Here is a 7,338-nt window from a genome sequence, read left to right on the forward strand (position 1 = left end):
CCGGCCGGCAGCGGGGGGAAGGACAGGAAGGCAGGAGGACGTGGAAGTGCGGCAGGAACGGCGGCACTGTGCTTTGGGACATGGTCACCCCACCTAATTAGAAGGTACACAGGAGCCCAGGCACTTGCAAAATCCAGAACAGTAGGCTGGAATGTAATTTACTGCCCTCAGTTTGTGCTTTGTATTGCCATTCATTCAGATAACATTCACCTTCACAAATGCTGTTTTGGGACTGTCCCCACACCATGTGTGCAAGTGCTCACTCAGAAATTCACAACATCTAGCATTTATACAACACAGTTAATGTAATAATCTCAGGTTCTCTTCAAACACAAGCAAGTTGAGGCCCATGCCTTTCTCCAAGGCAGAGCAGTGTAAGTATGTTAAATTTACACACGTGATAATAGGCACAATGTTGTTAAATAGCTAACTGGAGGTCACATAGCAAATGTCTGAGAGAAGCAAGACCAGAGTTCAGCTAGGGCAATCCTCATCTTAGAATTCCCCTTTCCTTAGCAGATGTTGCTTTTTTTCAGCAAGAGCTTAAGGCCCGTTTATTGTTCCTCTGCTATGCTGAGGAAATCATTCGAATGAAGAGAGAACTATTAACATTTCTACAGACACCTCTGCTCCTAACAGCACCTGAGGTGTGGCATGCTCATTCCTGGCTACACCTTTCATTTCATGATGCTAGAATAAAATAATTGCAGCCTGGGTCCACAGGCTTTATTTACAGGAAACATTCTGAAGTCAGTATTTTTTTAAATTATAATTTCAAACGAAGATCTATGATTATTAGTAAAAATCTAGCATCAGCAATAACATCTAAAGATAAATTCCTGCCCTGAGAATACTGTTAGGTAAGTGGCCTTAATCCAGCCCACTGTGGACAAGTGCCTGCTTTATAAAAATGCTATCAAATTTGGCATTAGTTGGTATCCTGCTGACGGTTTCAGCAAAGAAACCCAAAATCGAGTTGTCACAGAGACAGAATTTTCTTTCCTCCTTAATTTGGATTAGTTATATTAAATCATTGCAGACATTCAACATACAGGATGGAGAAAGATTTTTGGACATAATGGAGTGAAGTCCTCAGGCCCACTAAACTGCTTCATAAATCCACAAATCACTATGCAAAAGAGCCATTAAAAAACATCACTGAGAAAAAAAATTATCTTTGGTATAATTCTATTAAGTTCATGGTCTTACATTATGTGTGAATTTGATCCCAAGTGTTTAATTTGCTTAAACTCAGAGGACTGGATTACACGTAATATGACAGGTTTTCTGAACATAACCAGGGAAAATGGGACTTAAGCCAACATGTCAGGACTGAAGCAATCAAGGTCTGATTAGTTTCCAGTGCATTTCTAAGTAGCCTGCAGAGACTGGACAGTACTGCACCATCCCTGGTTTTTAAACTGCTGCCTGTTATTACACAAGTCTAATCATGTATTCTTTGCTGCAGCCTGCTTATTCCAATTTACTGTGGAGAATCATAATTGCTATCAGTGAAAAGTTATGGAACAAACAAATGGATTTGAAAGGTGATTAAAAATTTAAATGACACAAAATGCAGTATCTAATAAAGCCATTTGCCTCACATATATTTTAATGTCAATAACACTGCTTCCATAATACAAACCCCACAGAAATCATAGAAAGTGTGAAGACAAAAAAGAGATATTTCCATACTTTTTTTTTCTTAAATGACAATTACTTGACTTCAGGGTAAGTTGTCTGTTGTTTCTGTTCATTAAACATTTTTGACACAAAATTAAATTGCTACTGATTAAGCACTTACTGGTTGTTCAAGGGAATATTTGTAAATACACATCATTCTGCGAAGAATTCAGTATCATATTCCTTAATGCTAATATAAATACTTTCATGTAAAGGTGGACACATTTCTTGTCTTTTTTCTGAAGATAAATAATAAAAATAGAGAATAATATACAAGTGTATTTGTGTCAGTTTGAAAATAGTCTAGCACTGTCTTTTTTGCTCTTCAGATATATCAAAACAGGAAAGAAGAAAGAAACTTTCATGCTGGAAATGGACTAGTGTCTGGTTTTGTTTTCTTCTGCTGTTGTCATTTTCAGGAATAGAAACTTTATTCCTGTAGCTGTTTGAAGATAAAAAAGTGCTAAGCAATGCAACAGATACTAGTTACAAACTTTATAGGAATTGTATAAATAAAGAACAGTGCACAATTGTTTCCACTCCAAAGCATTGCCCTATCTTCTTACAACAAACAACCAACCCTGTGTTTCTTCTGAGTGTTAGACAAAGAGAAGGAAAACAAAGGACTATTTATAACCTAAGAGTGCTTATATAATTTCTGTTGAAAGGTCAAAAAATACCTCCTGCATTTAATTTTAGATCTGTCTTGGTCTCATCTGGTTTTACACTTGAACATTTCTATTTCACTACATAAAATATGGACCTATTGTAAATATACTCCTTGGCTAGCAGAGGCATGGATTTCCATAACATTTTCCATCAGACTTTTCAGAGTATTTTGCAAGCATCCACTCAGAGTTGTCAAATTATTTGGTGGCAAGTTAATATTAGCTTCTTTTACAAAGCAAGAAAATTGCCAGCAGAAATTTAGTGACTTGTCCAAAGTTAACACAGGAAAGTTGGTAGCAAATCTGAGGCTAGAATATCTGTTCATTCTGTGCTACAAAGAGGATATTGCATTTCCTCTCCAGAAATCTTGTAAAATTCCACAAAGGGTTCATTTATGTTTTTCTTGTAATAAACTTGGGTCCAGAAGAGTGTAATCATCAGTCAGTTTTGCTGAACAAATGTTTGGAACAGATCAAATTTAGGATATATTTCCAACCAATTAAAAGGTCATTTTAATGGAAAAGGGAGTTAAAACAATACTAAGGCTTCCTGAAAGCATGGAAAATATATAAGAATTATAGGAGAATTCAGATATCCAAAATATTGCAGTGCTGACAATGTAAGTTTAGAATTTTACAAATTTTTAAAATATGTTTTGTATCTAATATTATGTTCTACCAAAAAATAGCACAATATCTTTAACAAAATGGCAAGTATGTAGACACAAGAATGAGAAATCATGATTTTCCATGAAGCCTGGCCTCATTCCAGAACAGACTGGTGGCTTTAGTACAATGCCAAATACCAGCTTGCAGCCTATGGATTGAATCTGTGGCACATGGCTCATAGCAGGTCCATGGAAACCACTCCATCTGCACCTGAAATTCTCATGGCAAGAGTGAGTTGCAGTCCATGAACAATTCATGGAAATCCATAGAAAATGTGGAGAGTCTAAAACCAAAATATCAACCCAACTTTGTAATTACTATTTTTCTTTAAGACTGTCATCTTCAAAGCAACCCCTACCCAACATTTTCAAATTATCTGAGAAATTATTTCTCTTGATTCAAAATATTGTAAAACGTCACATTTTGGGGACAGTATGACTTGTCAGGATTCTAAAGATAAAGCATGGAAATAAAACTGAATCTTGCCTACCTTTTGCTATTTAAGCATTTTACTAGTTGGCAAGTAGAGAATACCATCTCTTCATTTTTCTCAGAGATTATTACTTTACAGAAGAAAGCAAAACACATTTACAGCATCTTGTGGAATCCTGACTCCTCCCCCTCAGGGACATCCCCAGGGCCTTGCTTGGAAGAATATATCATAGTTTTCCCCACCTCAGCTGACAGAGAGGACTTAAGCCATGATGCTCTGCAGCACTACGGCCAATCTACATTAGATTGCCTTCCCCATTGGCCAGCTGACACTGCCCACCCCAATTACTCCTCCCTCATGCCCCCTACAGGCTGCTGCCCTTTGCCCGCCCCTGTGCCCTCAGGTCGCTGGTCACTGACCCTGCACTGAAGCTGTGCAGGCCACATGGTTCGGTCTTCTGTCTCTGCTCCCTTTGGTGGGGTGGATGCAATAAACCCTTGCTGGAAAAATCATGCACAGACCCTTCCTGTCTTTCCTCTGCTGAGCTGTCTGTGGTGTGTGTGTGTATGGGCTTGAAATGGCTGCTCTTGAGGCCTCACTCTGAGCAGCTTCTGAAGGAGACGTGTCAAAGAATGTTGCAGCATTTCTACCACCCTGCCACACTGCAACAGCATCTGACATCATCTTTTTTTGGCCAGACACCACATCTGAAAGCCCAAAGACAGCAGAGTAAGACAGATGCAAGTACATTGAAGTTGAGGTACCAAAAGCTGGCTGAGTAGCTACAAGGGGTCTAAGAGTTCTCTAGTGAAAGCCATTACATTTTATTCTATGAAGAGGCTGTTAAAGCCTCTGCAGCCAGTCCAAGTCAATCATGGCCTGGAGCTGTGGTTAGCTCATCATACCTTACTCCTGCCCTTTTCCTTCTGCTTGAGTTTCAAATACACTGTGTTAAGAGCTTGGAACAGTGACAATAATAGAACTTCAGTGTATTGCTTCATCAGTTTAAATAATACTACCCTTCCCCACACTATACCCAAGTAAAAATATTCTCACCTTCCCAGAAGGAAGACACTTGAAGAATGGCCTCTTCATCACGTATATCATTCAGCAAGGGAGCTCACTAGCAAACTTTACTGGCATTTTCTTACCTATACAAAATGTGCTTTCAGGTGGAAAAACACTATTTAAATTCTAATCATGCGTATTAGCTGGAAAGAGATAACCAAAAATTTTAAATATGGAAGTAATTTATCAAACAAAAAGAGACTCACTGGATAAAAATAACAGAAAACTGAAGTTTTTACAGAAGTATATTGATGTTTCTGCCTCTGAAAAGGAAATAATGATTGTGGCTTTCCTTCCTCTTCTCCAAAGATTTTGTTTATTATTTTTATTCTATTTTACAGGCTTCAATTTTAACTCACAAACATTCTGAGGACAAAAAACCCCCAAAGGACAGATAAACTGTAAGTGGCATTTAGTCAATTTTCAGCATGAATTTAAAATAGCCTTTACATTTTATAAAATTGTGCATAAATTAATTAAATTACACTTTTATTACATTACATCTCAAAGTTTTCACCAAATTTAACCACACACACACACAAACACACACACACATGTATAAAAGGCTATTACATTCTAAGATTCCAAACCTGACAATTATTTAATGCTACTGAATACTAATACTACTTGGCAGGTAATCCACCTGCAAAGACTCACGTTCACAATGAGGTTTTACTTGATTGATTTTCCTTCATATCACTGTGGAGAAAGTAAAATTGAAGTGAAACGTTTATGACAATTGCACATTGTGGTAAACTCCTAATGTTGTTAAACAAGAGTCTCTCCTCTGTGAGAAGCATCAGAGCAGTGACTTTGAGACTTAATTCTTGCATGTGACGAAGAAAGACTTGGCTAATTGGAGCACCACTCTTCAAGATTTGAACAAGTTAGTTCAGCTCACCCAACTCCTCAACACTAATCTACAAAATAAGACACCATGCTGCCACTTAATAAATTTCAAAATCTACTCATGACCAGGCCTGTATTTCTCCCAGTTAGTTAAAATTAACCTGTATCCAGATCCACCAATATTGTGGTCTTGAGTCCCTCAAGTCCCCAAAGTACCCAGGTTGTGGGCAGACTCAGTGCCCAGCTGAGACGTTCATTCAGATAAAAGTTACATGCCACACACATGGAAACAGCAGATCTGCCTGCAGCCTTGTAGGTAGCAACTTAGTGGTTACAGCACTTTAGCAGGAAATGGGAGAACTAACCTGCAAGTAAAGAGGCTCAAATCCACGTCTGATTCTAATTTATTGAAGGACAGTTATTTTATTCTATAGAGAAGGTTTGGAAAAGGACAGGCAGGTCAGGCAGACTCTGCATTTCTTCTCTTGAAGTTATGCCACTATCAGACACAAAAGTTTCATGGAGCCAGAGAGAAGGCAAACAACACAAACTTTGTATGGGGAAAACAGAAGAAAACTTGTGAGGGGTAAGAAAAAAGTGTAGGATTATGTGAATGATTAAAATGCTCAACTAGGATGGATACTAATCACTGGTTTGCTGTGGATTGCTGGCTTTCTGTGTAACAGAAGTGCCAGTTTACATTCTGTACTGGAAAAGAAGAAACCAAACTTGACATAAATCCCACTAGCATAAGTGCTAAAAATTTAAAGGTTGAATGCCACTTCATCTTTTTGACTACACTATGGAAAAAGACTGATCTGACTTAGGTGTCTGTAGAAAACAGTCATTGCAAAAGGAGCTCACTTGAAATGACTTAAAACTACATGTCTCACAAATTTATCTCCAGAGACTGATTTACCCGGAGTCCTAAGACAGGTTTTGAATCTTGATGTACAGACAATAAACAGGGTTAATCTGCAACAATGTTTTGAGCGTCAAGAATTAGAAGAGGTAACTAGAAGTGGTAGGAAACAATTTCTAGAATCATCCCTTGATTGCAACTATGTGACTATTTGTTTCAGGCTGCATCAGATTGGTTAGCTCTGTTGAGAGTGATTTAAGCGCAGAGTTCAGATTAGGGATAGTGGGCCAATTTGTTATTTTCTTTCTACACACTTCACAGGTGGAACTCAGCGTGAGCCAGGACATATTGCTTCTCACTGAGACAGGAAGGTATGAATTATCAGCAACATACACATCTATTTGAGAAACAGGGACTTCCATTCAATTCAGTTTGGACAATGCTTTCAGGCACAGGGTATGATTCTTGGGGCATCCTGTGCAGGGCCAAGGGTTGGACTCGAAGATCCTGATGGGTCCCTTCCACCTCAATACATTCTATGATATATTGTCATTCCTGCCTACTAGCTTTGCTGGGCAACATACAAAGTCTCTGTCCTACAATCTACTAATTCCCTGTTTATGCTAATCTGCTCGTACTCACTCCAAAACCTCTTAGCAGCATCCCCAGACGGGCGGCCCATTTTATCTGGGGCAGAAGAGCAGCAGAGCTCTGCACCGAGCTGAGGGCTGGCTCGCAGGACAGGCCTGCTGCCACCGCGTCACACCTGGCGCACAGCCCGGCACAGCTGCATGGCATTGCCAGGGCATTAGCGAGGCTCGGGGCTTTACCTCACCATCCTCAGACAGCTCCTAAGCCTCCTAAGCAGGGCTTAGACAGAGATCAGCGGTATTTAGTGCCTCAAACCCGCTACACAGCTGCCACTTCGCACCGAAGGCACATTTGTTTCCCGGTGTTAAACATCTCCGGGCACCCAGAACTGGGCCGGGGAGAAATGAACGAGCATGCTGCCACGAAAGCCTTGATCCGACCCATGGGGACCGCCGCAGGAAGCTCAGTTGAGCAGCGGAGCGGCCCCTCAGACGCGGCCACAGGCCGGCCCCCCC

The sequence above is a fragment of the Geospiza fortis genome, unplaced genomic scaffold (assembly GCF_000277835.1).
Source record: "Geospiza fortis unplaced genomic scaffold, GeoFor_1.0 scaffold40, whole genome shotgun sequence".
Classification (NCBI taxonomy): Eukaryota; Metazoa; Chordata; class Aves; order Passeriformes; family Thraupidae; genus Geospiza; species Geospiza fortis.